General features: G+C 40.6%; 1 protein-coding gene across 2 annotated transcripts in view; it reads left to right on the top strand.

The window, feature by feature from the left end:
* Nucleotides 1-19,108, top strand: part of Nrip1 (nuclear receptor interacting protein 1) — an 80,101-nt gene that overhangs the window by 28,219 nt on the left and 32,774 nt on the right. For both annotated transcript variants that reach the window (XM_051191768.1, XM_051191769.1), the window contains one exon: nucleotides 12,619-12,739. The gene's annotated coding sequence lies outside the window, so the exon portion shown is untranslated. The remainder of the gene's footprint in view (nucleotides 1-12,618; nucleotides 12,740-19,108) is intronic.

The raw sequence follows: 19,108 nt of genomic DNA, 5'->3' as shown, positions 1-19,108 counted from the left end.
CCTTGCGCTGTTGGAATTACAGAAGACTTTTATACAAGCAATAAAGCCTGTCACATACAACCTAGCTAGTGAGGCTGTGGGCCATGGGAGCGGACTGGATCCTCCTGACTGCCGTGGAGGCAGAAAAATGGTAATATACAACTTTCCACCCTCCCTTAAGACAAAAGCTCTATCATTGGAGACAGTGTGAGGGAAATCCGTACCTGATGGACCGGCTTATTAAATCCACATGGTATTTCCATCTGAGATCCCATAAATAGCAAGGGCAGGAGGCTCGTAGAGGAGGGATAGATGCTACCGAGGAAACCAGAAATAAGGGTGAGGGACCATCCGAGAGGAGATAAGTAAAAAGTAAAACGGAGAAAGGTCTGCCTGGATTACTGGAAGACAGATGTGACAGATTTGTGTCTAGAGCTCATATGGAAAAAATTGACATAAAGCCAAGTTGTGTGCTAAGAGCTTTCTGGAAGACATGGAAGCCTGTGGAACAGTTCATGAAGACAGCCATGATAGAACGATATGGGTGAAAATGATGAAGCCTGTCCCAGGGATGGTACCCATCCAGAGTAAGCAAGGCTACATTTCTCTCCAATAAGAGAGTATGCTAGGAATGGAGATGGTTTGCCGATCCAGAAACTCCCCAACAGCCAATTATGGTGAATGGAGAGGGGACAGCTTCAGCTATAGTCACTGTGCCAACCCAGGGCCACTCTGACCCAGGAAGTCATCAGGTACAACAGGGGAGAGCAGGCCCCCCCCTTCCTCCTTGGCCCTGAGTAGGTCTGAGCAAATCAGGTCATGGGGAAATATAGGGGGGCTCCATGGAAGAGCTCCAGTGCATGGAAACATAATGGCTTGAGAGAGAAAGACTAAGGACTAACTTTAGCGCTCCAATCCAATTTTGACCTGTGGAGGAAGCTGGTACTAAAAGGTGGCTAAAACCTTCCCATGCTGTATTAGACCTTGCTTTGTTTGTCTTTAGTATAATCTTAGTGGTGAGACTCTGACCCTTGCTCGGAACAGATGACAAACGACTTTCAGAGTGCTTCCCTGTGACCGCACCATTTCTTATGGGATGCTGGTTCAGGATGTTGTCTTGTCTAGCCCATCCTCTGGAAAAAGATTGTGTTATACAGATGATGTAATGATGATGTCTGAGTATTTCCCATATTTGGAAAGCCATTGTCGAGACAACCAATTTCCATGCTGTGCACACCTACTTCATAACCGTACTTACTGGGACTGGGCTAATTGAGAAAGAAAAAAAGAAATCAAGAGGTACTCTATCTGGCTGGAACAAGACACACCCAGAAGCCATAAGGTTGGTTATTGAATGAAAACCTTGGTGCCAGAGGTAGGCTATCTCCCTGTGAACTGTTGATCAGGGAAGCCCCTGAGGCCCCTAAAACTTTTTATTGCTACTATGGCAGTTGTATGCCAGACGAGATGGCGAGCCCTATTGTTGAGGATGCTGCACGTGCTTGCTCTGGTTCCAAGACGTGAAGAAATTAGGCTGGGACTGAACTGGAAACTCCAGTCCTGGAGGCTGCTGTTAGAAAACTCACCAGCATTGCTGCTCAGCCATGGCCCCTGCATGCTAAGATACCACATGCCAGGCAGGAAGTGTCTGCTTGTGCAGTAATGACTTGGCTATCACAGGTACAACCAATACCCTTCTAATGGAATTTAAGGCCTGTTCAACAAGGAGTTCACCATGTCTGGTACTGTAAGCCAGGATAAAAACCTGTGCCTGGAAAGGTCATAGAACCCAGTAGAAAAAGAACTATATTTTTCCCCCATGATAAATGTGTGTTTACACCTGTAGATCACTGTTGTTGTGGGCCTCACCACATAACCACTGGCGATGCTCCTTAGAACACGTGACTGTCACTGCAGTACGATAGCCTATTTCTTAGCCATAGATGGGCATCTGTAGTCACCCCACACACACACACACACACTCCAAGCCTCAAAGTAAGCAGTAAAAGCTTAGAGTCTTGCGACAAGCCAAGCTGCAAGGAAGACTCATAGACCCTGGGAGAAGCAGAAACCTACTGAGCTTCCTGGAAGAGGTTTAGACCAACTGATGTGCGTGTTTGTCTCCAGGAAAAGTTTTGTCACATGACATTAGTGTAGGATGAAGGCTGCTCACCTACAGTTCAATGAAAGCTATCAAAATTCAGTGCTGTATCATCCATGATGGTGAGATACGTGGCGTTCATTCCCTTCTCAAGAGTTAGTCCAAGTTGTCAGATTACTGCACTTGAGGGGGACAGTAGCTAAGAACGTCAGTGTGCACACTCCATGACCTGCTCAGAGCATTTCAAAATACCTATCATGTGGTAGACATGGTGGGAGTATTTAAATAGAAAATGCGATCTAGAATATTATTACCAATTTATTTAAATTTTCAAAAATAATGATAGGTGTCATATAGTAGTTTTCCCTGAGTGTTATGCCCTACCTCTAAAGCAGTTTCATAGCGAACATTGGACTGTAATGGCTCTGGGGCTAAAAGCAGTCTATAAGGCTATAAGGAATTCATTGTTGGGCAAATACTTTACCATGAAGGATGAGTTAGGATTCTATCATGACCCTTTTGTTCATCATGACATATCTCTCACTGATGGCCTGTGTCACCAACTGGGAAGAAAAGCTGGTGAAGACCCTGCCTGGGAACTTCTGAAGAGCCTTGGGTGACTCCCATGACCCTCTTCCATGAGCCACAACCAAGCAGGCGTTTGGATACTTTGGAGACCTCAGTGACTGACGATGATGGAGTAGCCTCATTCTTAGATTAGTAAAGCTGTAAGCTTCTGTCTGCAAGTCCTGTTCATGTTCTTTTGCATATGTGCTTCTCTTTATATATTCCCCTGCTTTTATTTATTATTTATTGCTAATTAAGGAAAACTCTATTGCCTATCTGGTAGCGTGCATTCCTGAAAACTTTGGAGATGCATACCCCAATTGCTTCTTATCACAGTCAAGTTCCATTTGCCAATTGCAGCTGCGTAGTTGCTTACAATCATGACTCACTGTAAATGGGGGTACACTTGACTGTCTGCTGTCAGGAGTGCTCCGGACTTCAGAGTCCCTGATACTTTTGAATAGAACCCAACAATACAAGCTGCTCCCAAATCAGAAGCTCTTGAAGCATTTTGGGTTTCAGATCATCCTTCTCAAATGAAGGATGCTCATCTGTGCTCATATTATGAGATACAATACTGAAATGCTATCCCGAGAGCTGGCCACCTTCTGCAGAGAGAACTTCACTAACTCAGTGCTCCCACGAGCTAGCGTCTCTCCATACCCACATCTTTGCCTTACCACCGTTTGCAACCCTAGACCACCTTTGAATTTTATATAAATGACTTAGCTCGTTCTTAATAGTGCTGCCTTTTCCCCCCATCTGGATGCTTAAATAGTACAAAACTTTAATTTTATGCGTTTGTTGTCTCATGAAGTCCTGTATTTTGTACATAGTCTCCTGAGATGTGTTCTTTTTAATTTATTCTGGTTTTTTATTTTCAATCATGTATTCTGCTTTATTTATAGTTCATTCATTTTCTTTGCTGGATAATATAATACTGTGCGCATATATTCATTCCCTTGTTGGTTGATATGTGGGTGCTTTGGTTTGCTTGATGGTTCATTTTGGTTTTGTATTTGTTACTTCCCTGTTGCTGTGATAAAATACTATGACCATGACCAACCTACTGAAGAAAGAGTTTATTCCAGCTTTCGGTTGTTCCTGAGGTTAGAGTCCATGTGGCAAAGGAAGATAAAGCAGCAGGTGGCAGGGGCAGGAAGCTGCCAGGTCCCATCTTTCATCCATACACAGGAAACAAGGGGAGGGAGTGCTCACAGGAAGTGAGAGGGGGCTATAAATCCTCAAAGCCTGCCCTGACACTATACCTCCTCCAGCGTCCATCCAGGAGGCACCACCTAAAGGGTTTGTGGCATCCTTAAACAGTACCACCAATTGGAGACCCAGTGTTCAGTTATATGAACCTGTGTAGGACATAACTCACTATGAGCACAACAGCTATGTCTGTATTGATACATTGATACACACACATGATGCACTTACAGTCATATATCTACCTATATCTATATAAAGATGGATATGCATATACATATGTATTTATTTGTATGTGTGTATGCATGTACACATACACCCACACACAAGTTGTTACAAAGCATTGGTGGAGTCAACAGTGGTTTTGTGTGTTTTCACCCAGGTAAGACTATAGGTTACATACCCAGAAGAGAATGGTGGACAGTGTTCAGTTATTTGAGACTGTGCTGAAGTGTTTTTAGGAGGTGTTAGACCAACTTATGTTTCCAGTATTATAGCAGAAGCTGCCATTCACCTACTACGGCTTTGCCAGATCTTGGCACTATCAGGGACCTTGACTTTTCCCAGTTTAGTAGGAGCAAATAGGTTTTTCTTTTTCTTTTTGAAGCTGGTTGTGATTTATGAAGTAAAGAAGTGTTTTATTTTACTTTATTTTATTTTATTTTAAGGAATGGTGGTAGCATATCCTGAGGGCTTCAAGAGAGAGGTCTGGGAGATGGTGTCTTTTTGTGGCATTCATTTGCTTTTCTGTGCTTCCTAATGAGGTGTGAAACATGGTTTTACAGCATTGTTTGCCACTGTTATTCTTCATGAAGTGTTTATGTATGGGTGGGGGATATAGCTCAGTTGCTACAGTGTTTGCTGGGCATGCGCAGGTCGTTCAATCCCCAGCACTACAAATAATATCTTAAAGGTTGTTTTTTTGCTTTTGTGTTTTTCTGTTATTGTTATTTTGGTTTCTTTTTTTAGAGGAGAAAAGAAAGGAAATCTTATTCTTGTCTTCCCAAACTTTTCATTCAATAATGCCCATACAAATTGAAGACTACTTAAGGCTACCCATCTGCATTTTATTTTTAAAATAAAATTTTGTGGGAAACACATGTACATTTATTTGCATATTATACAGGTACTATTTTTTGACCGTGAGTTTTGTGATTTTTGTTTTTCTTACAGTTATTAATGAATGGATGTTTTTAATGCTAATGCAATTGAATTTATTATGTTTTCTAGTTAGCTTTCTGTGTCTTAGGAAGCCTTCCCTGGCTGTTCATATACTTCCTATCTATCTCACTTTCTTGCTTTCTCTCTCTGAGACAAGAGCCAAACCAGCTGTGAACCTGCTGTGTAGCTGAGGATGTCCTCCAATTCCCCATCTTTCTGCCTCAGTCTCTGAGACAAGAGCCCAAACCAGCTGTGAACCTGCTGTGTAGCTGAGGATGCCCTCCAATTCCCCATCTTTCTGCCTCAGTCTCTGAGACAAGAGCCCAAACCAGCTGTGAAACTGCTGTGTAGCTGAGGATGCCCTCCAATTCCCCATCTTTCTGCCTCAGTCTTCACCACTGCCAGGCTCAGGGTTCATAATCCCTTATGTATTGTTTGTAAAATGTCAGGCTCTTGCCTTCATCTCTGAAAGCCTAATTCCTCTGGAATTTTGTGTTTTGTGATAACCATGGGGATCCAGTTTCTTTCTTTCAGTCAGTGGGTAACTCATCGTTTCAGGACTCAGAGTGTCTGACTTATTTCCTCCGTCACGATCATCTCAGTGCAGCTCGTGTGTCTATTTCCCCAGAGCATGCTAACTTCCCTGACTTCACTTTCAGAGCTTCACAGTGTTTGCCAGAGTGGGCCCCTCTGTAGTCTTTGTGGCTCAATGAAGCAACTCGATTGGCAGCTTGAGATCCAGTTAGAGTGGCTTTATAAAGCCTTTTGTAGTTAGGTTGACTTTGTATGGCATGCATTGGCTAGGTGTGAGAGGATCTGTTTTGTTCCGCTGGGGCTTCCTGCTTACCATAAGGTGGGTTGTTTAATTTCTACTGATAATGGCTCTAGCATACTTTCCCAGACAACAATGGACGGTGTTGAGAACTTACTTGTGTGCTCTAGGTATTTTTGGTTATTGAGTGTCTTCATGCCAGTTTCTGTTTTTATTTCATTAAAAAAAAAATTTTTTTTTTGACTGACTTGTTTTCAGTAAGTGTAATAAAGTTTGTCAAATGCAGCAATCCGTCATTCTTTTTTTATGGTCGAATACTATTCCACTGGTCAGACTCAACACATGTTATTTACTGTTTGGTTAATGGGTACCTAGGTTGTTTCCAGCTATTTGAATAACACCAGTGGGATAATGGGAAGCCCTGTGTGGACAAAGTTTTCATTTCCTTCCTCCGTGTACCTGGGAGTAGAATTTCTGGGGGATGTAGCAACTGTTAAATTTTCAGGAACGGTTTAACCCTTGGCAGAGCTGCTGTACCATAGGCTACATTTCCCCTGTCATGTTCAGGGTAAGTCGCTTGCAAGCCACCCCGGAATCCCCTGAGGAATAATTGTAATATATTATGTTTGTGTTAGATTGTGATTTTTTCCCCCCCTTTAAACGATGAAAAACAAAGCATGGCTTTTTAAAAATCAGATCCCTTTTGAGGCAGCTTAATTTGCTAAATGTTATAGCAGCCTGCGTTTTCTTAAGTCTTTGCTCCAGCTAGCACTGTAATCGGGACTGCACATAGTTCACACACTGGCAGATATTGGGTCTGATGATTTCAAATGAGGTTTACAGATGTCAGTCATTCTAGCTTTTGTTTTTTAGAAGACTGGGGTCTCCCCAATGTTCCTCTATTCATCTGCAGTGATGTCCCTTCTGCCCAGGAGGTGATCTACTCTCAGTACCTCAATTCAGCTCTTCTTGATGTATCTGTACGTGGACTAAGGCAATACCATTATGGAGCTTCCTTCCCTGGAGTATCCTTATTGTCTGAGCCTTGTTCCTTAGCCATTATAGACTTTGGTTTGTTTTTGTTTTGCTTTTGGTTACCACCTTAGACTTATCCCTTCATCAATGGATGTTTGCTTTGCTTACTCTCTGGGCTAACAGGATTGATACTGATCTCATTTGCATACAAGTTTTGGATGTACTTTGATTTCTCTTGCTTAAATAGCCATGTGTGACATTGTTGGGACATTTCGAATGTTTGCATTACCTGTGTCTTCACGAAACTGAGCAGCTCCACTCCCCCCCACCCAAATGACCAGGCCCCTTATGTTCTCACAGGGAGTGTAGGAGTGTGCCGTCACTTTTATGTCAACTTGCTCCAAGCTAGCTATGGCCTTCTAAGAAGACGGAATGGAAGGAAGGAAGGAAGGAAGGAAGGAAGGAAGGAAGGAAGGAAGGAAGGAAGGAAGGAAGGAAGACCTCTACCAAGCTGGGGCCATTTTCTTGATTGTGATTGGTGTGGGAGGGCCTAGCCTGTTGTGGGTGGTGCCACCCCTGGATAGGTGGTCCTGGGGTGGGAAACAAACTGAGAGAGAAAGTGAGGAGGAGCAAGCCAGGGAGCAGCCACCTCCATTGCCACTGCTCCAATGGCTGCTTGACTTCCTGTCCTGACTTCCCCGTTTGTGGACCCTAAATGGGTAAGATGAAATAAAGCTCCCCCTCCCTTTGTGTTTTTGGTGATGTTTCATCATGTTAGGAAGTGAGTTAGTACAAGAACCATCCCCATCTTTTCCAACTTGATGTCTTTTAATTAAAAATAATGATAGGTATTCTAGTGTGTTTGTGGTGTGATCTGTCACATCATCTGTGTTTCCAGTGAGTGATTTTGATGGTCACCTTGTCCAGCCTTCTTTGAAATGCTTTCCAATCCTCATCCAGTTTTTATTTTTATTTGGTTAGATTATCTCATTCTTCAGTCCTAGGACTTTAATACGTGCTGGATGCAATGTCTTTATCGGGTATATGAGTTGCAAGCCTTTTCTCCCGCTCTGCTGCAGGCTTTTTAGATAACCGATATCTCTTAGGGACTTCAGGGAGGTTCAGTTATTCCATTTTTATGGGTTGTGTTTCTACTACTCTACATAAAGCATCTTTCTCTAACCTGATTCTCCCCTTCCTTCTTCTAGTAGTGTTGGTCTTCTTGTTGCTCCAAACAGTGGTCCAGATGATTAGCTTCATGGGTAATAAACTAAGGGTCAGTGCTTACTTATTTACTCATGTGTTCTTATGTTTTTCTCACCATTTACATACGAGATTGCACTTTCTCCCTTGAATTTCTAAGGCACCTTTGTCAAAAATAAAATAACTTTGAGTTTTGTTGTGTAGATCTTACTTTATTCCTTACTACATACATTGTGTTTGTTTCAGAATGGGTTTATAGTGAGTTTGCTTATTATATGATTTTACATCTTTTAAAGTTAACCTTTATTTTTTTAAAAGGTGTGTATGTGTTTGTGTTGTGTGTGTGTTGGTGTGTGTGTGTGTGTGATGTGTATGGATATGTGCACATGAGCACAAGTATTTGAAGAAGCCAGAAAAGGGTGTTGGATCCTGTAGAGCAGTGTTTCTCCACCTTCTTAATGCTGTGACCCTTCAATACAGTTCTTCATATGCTTCATATGCATAAAATTGTTTTCCTGGCTACTTCATTAACTGTAAGTCTGTAATAATGTAAATATGGAACTTTCATTGCAATTCAAAGGCTAAGAACCATTGCTGCCTTAGAGCCAGTCCCGGGCAGTTGTAAGCTGCCGAACACTGGAATCAAACCTAGTTTCTCTGCAAGAGCAGCAAGTGCTCTCAAGCACCTAGCCCCCTCTCCAGCTCCCATTTCCATGCTCAAGATAATTTTAGGCATCCTTGCCTATGTAAACTTCCACATCCTTTTCAGGACTAATGTCTGCTAAAAGAAAAAAAGTCATGCTGGTGTTTGCTGGATCAATTTGGAGAGACTGAGAAAAATCATAGTTATTTTTGTAGTCAACTGAATGCATAGTTCATTAGAAGAACAATGGTGTATATCTTTGTTTCCCTAGATCGTTGTCATTTCTCTTAGCAGTTTTTAGCAGGTGGCGTTGTGCTGGTTTTTCACTGATGGCAAAGTTGTTCTTGTCTTTTATTCTTTTTGCTACTACTTTAGCAAATATGTCCAGCTTTTGCGATCACTTTATTGTTAGCAGGTAGATGAGATGCAATTCTATTCTTGTCATCTATCATATGCATTTGTAAACTTTTTCTTAACCTTAGGAGATATGTAGTAGATGGCATACAAGATCACACTACCTGCAGACGGATGATAATTAAAAGAAAAGATTATGCATGGGTATATGCATGTCTGTCTGTCTAGGCACCTGCATATACTTGTGCTGCGTGCCTATGAAGGCAAAGGAGAACATCAGATCTGGAACTGGAAGCACAGGTGGTTGTAAGCCACTGTGTGGCTGGGTACTGGGAATCTAACCCAGTTCCCTTGGAAGTGGAAGAGCTCCTACCCTCTGAGTCATCTCTTTAGCGTCCAGTTAGGACAATCTTAATTTTTCCCAAGCTGTCTTCATATTTCTTGTATTTGCCATTGAGTAGATTGTATTTCCCCATCTTGGAGAGTAAAGTCTGCCATCTTTGACCATTAGTATGATGTTAACTGTTTAGACCAGCAAGGAAGGGTTGTTTTGACTTTGAAACAAATAGTCCAATACATACTGTTAACGGAAGACGGCATCCCCACATGATGTCAAGAGCTATCTAGTAAGAGCAGCTGACAATGTCCAGCACAGAAGTAAAGCGAATGAACAAACCCAAATGAGGGCGGACAGATGCCCCACTGATATCACAGCTGATAGTGGATGATTATTTTCCTCTCGAAATGTGTTTCTTATCGTCGTAATTCAAAACAAACCTGGAACATTGAGTCATTGACTTGTGGATGAGCCTAACTTAAACATTTATTTGCATAAGGACTTTGTAAATTATTCATCTGTGAAAGTTGCTACTCCAGATTAACCTTTGTTGTTATGTGTAAGTATCTTTTCTCCCTGTGGTCATACATAGCTCAAAAGATGTATAGCAAGGCTTCCCGAGAATGGTCACTTAAGTAAATAGTCTTAGAATATGTAGTAAGTATCCAAACAGGTGGAAACTTGACTTTTACCTCCCTCCGTGCAATATACAGACTTCATCTGCTACACTGTTGCTGTTGTTATTATTATTGCTATTATTATTATTTTGCAATGTGTATGTAATTGGAGAATGCTGTAAACACACATTACTACAGAATACCCACTATTAACGTTCCAGATAACTCCTAAGGTTTAGAATTTTTTTCAAGTAAAATGTTCCCAGGATTTGGTTTCTTCTTTTTCCTTTTGTTTTTGTTTCATTTTTGAGATGAGACTCACTACATAGACCAGGCTGACCTTGAATTTATGGAGATCTGCATGACTCTGCCATGAGGTACAAGGCATGTATGGCCACTCCTGGCCAGGGTTTGATTTCTTCTTCAGCTTCCTTTAGATTTGTGATTGGGATAACTTAAAGTCAGTTCTTTATCCATCAAATAGCAAGAATAATTTTATAGGGCTCTTTTAAATTGCACATGTGCAGAAGGCTTCGGGTTGTGCTGGGCTGTGATAACTGACCTTGAGAATGTAAGTGAGATTCCTGCTGTGAAGGCTCCACTATTTTCACCAGAAACTGGTCAGCCATTTACTGTGTTCCTTTACAAATCTCCACTTTCCCTCTGGTCAGGAGTGGGTATTGTTCTGCATGGAACATTGGTGTTTGGAGACAGTACTAAGGAAGAGATTGCTTGAAGCAAAGAACTGTAAAGTTCTATGTTTGCTGCATTCTTAAGCACAGATAGAACTGGGTGGTAGTGGGCCATCCCTCTATTCCCAGCACTCGAGAGGCTGGGCAGATCTCTGTGAGTTCGAGGCCAGCCTGGTCTACAAAGTGAGTTCCAGGACAGCCAGAGCTATAACACAGAGAAACCCTGTCTTGAAAAACCAAAATCAAACTAAACAAACAAAAAAACCCCACAGTGAGTCCATGCTCTTCTTCCAAGTATAAAGAGCAAGTAAGGGTATTTCTCAAGAAGAGAAAAAGTGTAAAAAGACTGAAAACCTACATGTAGTAGGATGTCAGGTTTACTATTGCCTTCTAAGGCAAGGTGGACTTAGAACTTATATTTGGCATAGTTTTCAAGGCTAGGAATTAGGATGTAGAAAATCACCATGGTATCTATGGTATTCTAATAAATATAATCGCAAATTCGGTTGTGTTTAAGTGCATATGTGGGTAACTTCCTTCCGTATATAGTCAACAAAAATGATCTCCTCCACCTTACTACCTCTGAGAAATCCTGTCAATGTATGGTCAAGGTCAGATTTGATTCCAGAATATAGAATATGGGATCCTCCTCTGTTTCTGCTACCTGTCAGATACCTTTGTTTTATACCTCTACTAGGCAGGTACAATTTTCTATGGTTGTTAGTTTCTTGTTTCATTTGTTAGTAATACATGTTCATTGCAGAAAATTACAAAATATCTCTCAGCAGAAAGGAAAAAAAAATACTACTTTTGAAAGCAGAAAGAATGCCTTTATTTTTGTAGTGTTAATGCATATGTCTATTTATGCTAAACACAAGATTGTTTCTTTAGTTCTTAATAGATATCATTCAGTATAACTCAATTTCCTTAAATTCTATATAAGATATTGTATCTTATATACTATATAATGGTATAATAGATTATTTAACTACTTTTAGCCTTTTTTGGGAAATATGATAGCTTTTTTCTAATTTTTGCTGTTAGAAATAATGTATATTGTAAGCATTCTTTTTTGCTAAATATTTTTACATACCCTCCATTGTTCTTTATTTTCTTCTAAAATTCAGTTAAGTGTTAGGTTTGCAATCGCCATGTTAAGGGGCATAAAACATTTTGTGGCATTTCAAGTCAAAATGAAACCCATAACCACAATGTAAGCTACCTGTTGAATTTCCTCCTGGTTTCCTCTCTTTTCTCAGGAAACTCATTGTCTTAATTTTTTTTCATAGTAGATGAATTTACATTGTCTGTGATTGTATGCAAATGGAATTAAACTCAGCATATTTGCTTTTAAGTAGTTAATTGTTCAAGGATTGTTTCCCTGGTTAAGATTTTTATGTCAATAATATAGTAGTGCTGGGCTCTACACTTGCCTGGACTTGCCACAGTTTACTGCAACTGAGCATTGTAGTTTGTTTGTTTGTTGTTTTTCCAGTTTGATGCTGTTGGCACCAAACCTTTCTAACTTTGCTACACTGTTTTTGTATAAATGTAAGACAGCTGATGTCACTGTGTTAGGCAAGTTAAATTGTTGGTATTTTGAAACGGAAGAAATGAAACATAAGAAAATTTACTGTTATTTTCTTTTTTGGAGATGTCTTTAGGAGTACATTGTTACCAGTAGTTTTTCCCACAGGCCTGGTCCTAGAGCCCCTTCAGTCCCAAATAACACATAGAGATGCTGTATTAGATATAAAGCTGTTAGCCTATTACTAGCGTTTCTTATTGGCTAGCTCTGTCTTAAATATTAGCCCATTTCTATTATCATTCCTTTGATAAGCTGACACTTGTAAAGCTTTTATATTTACCTCTCAAATGACTCCTTTTGCATTGAATTTGAACTAAGAAAGATTCTGAGATCAATATATGCATTGAATGTCACAAAAATAGTATTCCTAAATCTGGTTTGGAATAGTGGCTGAGCTGTCCTTTTCCTGTTCTTAAGGTGTGCAGTGGACTGAGGAGGCCAGGACAAGCTGGGGACTTCAATGACATCAGAGCTACTTTCCAGAGACTTTCCCAACTTCCTCTCACACACAGCAGAGACTCAGCCTTGGAGGCAGAAGGTGAGAATCCGTTCCCTTGTTCTTTGTCTTCATCATTGTGGCTTTAATGTGTTTAGGTGGTGCCTTCTCAGTTGTGAATCAGTTACCAGATATGTATGCTGTGTTTTATCTGTATGAATTATCTCTTTAGGCAGTGTGGTTAAGAATTATTTTTTTAGGCAGTGTGGTAAGATCCAATCTAAGGAATTTATAGTAGAGAAATAAATGTTACCAAGTGGTAGAAGAGGTTAAGTGAACAAAAAAACCAAACTTCTTCTGAGTAGAAATGGATAGATTGCTCCTGTAGAGCTGGATAGAAAATCGTGTTTGTGTTGATGGTATTTAATTTGTTTTTATCCAAAACCCTAGAAAATGTAAAGTTAATATTGGAAATAGTAATACTGCTTCATGTAAAAAGTTAATTGCTTGGAGACGAAATAGAAATGTTGAATCATTGTGGCCATGTAGAGCTGTGTAAAATGGTTACCTTCTATAGGCATTTTTGAGATGTGGTAAAATATTTGGTTTGAGTTAACAGAAGAGATGAGTGAAGAGTAAACTCCAGTTGAAATAACAGGACTCTTTTTCTAGTTTAAGTGCAGCCTTGAACCTTATGTAATTTATTCCAGGGTTCCAGCTGTCCCTGCAAGCTAGGAAAAAGCAAAGTGATGCATCATTGTGTTTGCAAGTTCTCAGTAAGAGTTTACTTTCAGCTTGAGAACTGGAAACTCTGGTCCAAAAAAATTAGCAGCTGCATCCTAAATTCACCTTGTTTTAACTGAATTGATTCTGGGTAGCAGGGATGATAATTTTGAGGCAACTTCTGTTCAGAAAATGTAGGCCTGAGAGAAGCTTAATTGTTCTCTTTAATGCTTACCTCATTTTGTCATATTTTCTTGCCATCTCATCAAGAAAATCCATAAAACATTCTGTTTTAAAAGATGCATAGACTGCTGGGAGTTGGTGGCACATGCCTTTAATCCCAGCGCTTGGGAGGCAGAGGCAAGCAGATCTCTCTGAGTTCAAGGCCAGCCTGGTCCTCAGAGTGGCTCCAAAGCAATACAGAGAAACCCTGCCTCAAAAACAAACAACCAAAATAAAAAAGCATAAATTTAGCAGTGTTGGGTCACTTGTTATTTTCACATTTTTATACATTCTCTTCCTTTAAATTAGAACATATATCACCTCTGCTTCTATTTATTAACCATGCTTATTTCATCCATGCATATTGTATGTTTTCACACTGAAATCTGTCTATGTGTTGAAACCTCGAACTCCTCTCTCAGTTTCTAAGTGGGCCCCTCCCAGGTGTGAGGAGTTAATTGGTGTTTACCAACACCCTTGTTTGACTGAGTTACCAGAAGCTGCAGTCACTTGAAGTTGAACCGGACACTGAATGTGAGCAGATAAACATATAGGCAATAAGGAGTTCTTAGAAAATCAGCACATTTAGCTGCTGGAGTCTAAGTCAGGGTAGTGTTGAGTTCCAGGCCAGAGTGGTGATGTCACCAGTAGTAGTGAGGGACAACCTATCTCAGGAAAAGAAGTAGGCGAGGGCAAACTATCAGTGCAGATTTTCCTTCTGAGTAAAATAAGATTATCGAGAACAGTGGACAACTTTGAAAATATACAAACAAATCATCCATAGTGACTTATTTATTCCTTACTTTAGATATTTTACAAACACTTAACATGATTCAAGATTTTTAAGGTGATTATGTCTAGGCTTTATTTTCTAAAATGTGTTCATGGGGATTGGGAGTGTCGCTTAGTTGATAAAGTACAAGCACAAAGCACCAGCCGGGTTCAATCCCAACATTGAAAGAGCCAGGCCGAGTAGCATAGGCCCTGCACACTGAAGACAGAGGCAGGAGAATGAGAACAAAACCACCCCTGGTTACACAGTAAGTTCCAAGCCAGCCTGAGATGCTCTGTGTGTGTGTGTGTGTGTGTGTGTGTGTGTGTGTGTGTGTGAGAACACTTGTTCGTCAGAGCCATGGTCAAGTAATCTTTCATATGGCAGGGTCATGATTTCTAATGTCTTTAGCCGGTTGCCCATCAAACAGTGGACAGTGTCACCCTAAGCAAGATCAGGTAGGTCAGGTTTGACAGATTGAGGATATTTATATGTTTTCTTTACCACAGTTTATCATATAACCAGACTCCAAAAAAATTTTTTTATACTTTTAGTGAAGAAAAGGATTGAAGAAACAGTTAGAATATTAAATATTGAGAACCATATAAATGGAATGTGTATGAAGCTTTTAACGTCCTGTGCTAGTTTTTCCATATTTGTTAGCTCAGCTCTTTCAAGAAATGGTATCATTTCATGTAGTAACTAACAAAAGAAATTTACCCTTGGTAGGTGAATTTTATAGGACTCTATACACTCAGCTCTACTCACTTTGTCCAATATTCGTTAGATTATTTTTATGAAGAAAGCAATTAAGCAAAGAAGAAGTATCTTGGATAGAATTGATAATTGACTGTGCCTCAGTTTAGCTTAAGTATCTGAGCACAGGACATGCTTTCTGTGGTAGGCTTTTTCTCTAGGAAAGTTTTTCTAGTCTGATTAAGTTGTGGGTGACTGAGTGTTCAACTTTTATGTTAGAGAAAGAGATTCGTATAAAGACATAAAAATAGCCAGAGATTTAGTTGGTTCCTGACAGATTGGAATGCTAGATTGGTTGGGACAGCAGGGAAAAAAATATGGAAATATCTTTCTAAAATTTGAAAGCACCTCAGTATGTAAGGGTGTGGTCTGCCACACCTGAGTTTTATCTCCCAGACTCGCGAGGAAGAAGGGGAACACTTACAGAACTTTTTTTTGTTCAGTAGGACCCACAAACCATGGCATGTATGTGCTCACATGTACATTCAACAAATGGGAAGAAAGAATAGTAATTCAGACCCCAAGACCCCCAGTGGAGGCCTGACATTAATACAGAATTCCCCAGGTACCATACACCATATTGTATGCACACACCTATGATAAAGTCTAATTTAAAGCTAGCTGTAATAAGAGATTAACAGTACTAACTAATGATAAGGAAGAATAATACAGAAATATGGTGTAATAAACCTTTTGTGGAGATGCCGTTATCTTCAAGCACTTTACCCTGTGCTAACTGTGTCTGGCCAAGGTTACTTGACTTAAACTGGAAAGCAAACCCTTGGCTACGTACGTCATGCATTGCCTTTTCTTAGCACATAACAGTTTGTGAAAGCATTTCAACTTGTGCACAAGGCCGCAGGAATGTGGTCCAGGCAAAACCCAGATCAGTCAATTTAATTGAAATTAATTGCCATAAGTCAAGTTGGCTGCCACCAACTAGTTTGGCTGCCCCCTTGGAGCTTCGCTGGCTATGGTCAACCCTGGTAAGAGAATCTACATGCTTGGCTCAAATGAAGTGTTGGTAATTTCCAGCATTGCTTTCATCTACTTATAATTCCCTTCCTCACAGCCAGAGGCTTAGCCTTTACCCTTTACTGAGGTCCTTGCCCTTACGTCGTAACCACCAGCTTTTCCCCAAACTCCAATTTATTTGTGTTGTTTTGGTAGACATTTAATACTTGAGTGATTCTCACAGCTTAAGGATCACAGAAAAATAACAAGACTTTCTTAATTAATCCTGACTTACCATTACAATGGGAAAAGCATAATTAACATTTCTTCTAAATTTGATGTCTGTAAAGAATGGCTTTTCCTTGACTCTTCTGAATAATTAAAATGACTAGCGTCATTTGGGAGGGAAATCCCTACTGTACTGAACTTCCGGATGTGCTTGGAATTTCGTCCATTCTGTGACAGGTTCAAGTGACATAAATGAAACAATGGAAAACTGCGGAACCAGCTGCAATCCACTTTCTTGCTCAGACCCTGGTCTATTCCATTTGGGTGGCTAACTGAATCTTCTTGATGACTGCCATCCAAACTTGGCAGTGTATGCATACTGAAGGCCCAGTTTCTCTTACGTTTGCAGCCCATTTCAGTGCTATAGTGCATACACTCTGGTTTTCAAGGATTCTGACGTGTCAGAGTGACAATTAAGCAAAAGGTGTACAGATTGTGTGTCCTAATGTGTCCCCAGACCCAAGGATCTCATATTAGTGTCACACCCTATGAAAGTTCCTAATTACTAACAAATTGTGTTCTCCGAGGAGCTAACTGTGTTTCTAGAATGTGCTGTGTTCCGTGTACCTGGTTCCACATACCCATATTTACCTTTCTTGTTCTCATGGTCCTTCTACTCCCGAAAGCCGTCCAGCTGGCAAAGCCCCTGATTGTCTCCTAAGTCAGCACGTGCCACTCTGTAGACCGCTGCTTTTAGAAGGAGTTCCCTTCTCTTTTTCCCCCTCTCTTCACCCCATAAATATATCTTCAGTGCTTCCTTCATTTTCTTCATGGTGTTTAACTGGTGTCTCAGTATGGTGTTGATTGAAAAGCTTGTAAAGTTGGTTCCAGACGGGTTTCTCGTCGGTTACCCTTGCAGCCTCACTCAGTTCTTACCACACAGCCATTCCTTTATCAGCATTTACCATACCATCTTAATGATAATGGCAACTTCGGAATGGTGCTGACTGCAAAACACGGCAAACGTTTCAAGCCCTCCCTCATCTTCAACTCATTTTCTTCCAAGTAAACCTTGGGAAAATTTCATCATAGAGGAAATCCCCCCTCCCCCCTTTCTTTTGTCTTTGTCTTCTATAGTACCAGAGATCGAACCTGTCTAAGTATTTGTGCATTTTAGGCAGGCGCTCTACCACCGAGCCACACCTGAGCTGAGGCCATTCTTTCTCCGTCATAGTACAGCTGCCTAGAAAGCAAGTACTCCGTGTAAAGAGGATCAAGATGCTACTTCTTAGCATTCGCCCCCTTATCTCATCAGGTGATTCTCAGACTTCTCAGGACAATTTTGTATTCTTAACCAGTTGAGGACCCAAGTGAGTTTTTCTCTGGGTCTGCCATAGCACCTGTTATTACCATTTGAGGAAGTAACTGAGAAACATTTAGAAAAGCAAAATGCTTTTCATTAGTCATTAAAACAGTGGTGTGTGGCTTCTGCATGGCACCATGTACACACATTAGAAAGATGTGCCCAAGCACATAGCATTTTAGTATTGTGAAAGTAATCTTGACCTCTTGTGCATCCTGAAGCATTGCCGGCCCATATTCTGAGACCACTGTTATGAAAATTCACTTTCCAAATTTCCAGTGGAGGGTTCTATACTTTTATTTTTTTCCTAACGTAACCTAACTTTTGTGTTTCCGGTTTGTACGTTTTCTTCTTAACTTCAACTGAGCTCATCATGTTACCCACTCTTCTATTAATGTCTAGACATAGAATGTGCTGGAACCTATTACCAGTGTCAGCTTGGCAGTCATATGACAGAGATGCTTACTCAAGGAGTCATTTTATTTGTGGATCCTCATAAGGTCATTCCTAGTCATGCACTGTCAGTAACCCTGGCTTTCAAGAGCTGTCCCTTTTTATGACTTGTGAAACTCCATGTCCTTCTCCTGTGGAAATTCGTCTCACTTGAGAGATTGTGGGGGTTTGGTCACTAATGAAGTCTTATGGTGAAGTCTGTGTCGTCTTTTTGGGACAGTGGCGGCTCCCCTTCAGGGCTTTCATTCTCCTCTCCTCTCTGTGCCCTTCCCTTGCCTCAGCCTGACCCCTGATGCTGGCTCTCCTTTTGCTCTCTGGCAGATACTTTTTTGGCCCTAGTGACTCCTGATTTTTTTTTTTTTTTTCACTCCCTGCTGTCATACCTTGGCTGATACTCTGTTAAATTCTTTCTGAGGTCTTAGCAGGACAGTCAGTCTCTAGAGTATTTAACGACTCTTCGTTTCCCTGAGTGAGCACAGGGTCTTCCTGAGAGTTCTGGGAATGCAGCTGGATGGTAATCCCAAAATGGCTGCTCATCAGACTCTTGATTGACTAACAGCTCATAGTCTCTTAGTATGTGGTGATGTCATGATGGGAGCTGGAATCTGGGGACTTACTATGATTACCAGTGATAATCTCAAAGCACAGCATGAAGCCCATGGAATACTGGGAGTCTTTTAATCTTTTAATTTTTTTTTTTTTTTGTTCTAGACATAGTAGGCTCTTTGTAAAATTTTGCCAAGTAAGTTTTTTTTTTTTTTCCATCCTCACTAGTGTTGTATTTAACTCCTAGCTTCAGCAACTGCATAATAACTTAAGGTAGACCAGTATTTCATGTACTCATTCCTAGCCAAAGGAGTATGCCTTCTAGCCAGGTGCAGTGGCATATTCCTGTAATCATAGTACTTCAGAGGCTTCAGCAGTAGAATGATGAGTTAAGGCCAGTCCAGACTGTGGAGGATATAAGGCCCTTTCCCAGGTAAACAAAACCAAAAGAAAA

This window comes from Phodopus roborovskii, unplaced genomic scaffold, assembly GCF_943737965.1.
Source record: "Phodopus roborovskii unplaced genomic scaffold, PHOROB, whole genome shotgun sequence".
Lineage (NCBI taxonomy): Eukaryota > Metazoa > Chordata > Mammalia > Rodentia > Cricetidae > Phodopus > Phodopus roborovskii.
Note: the sequence above shows the minus strand (reverse complement) of the source record. Positions and strands in the feature narration are given on the sequence as shown.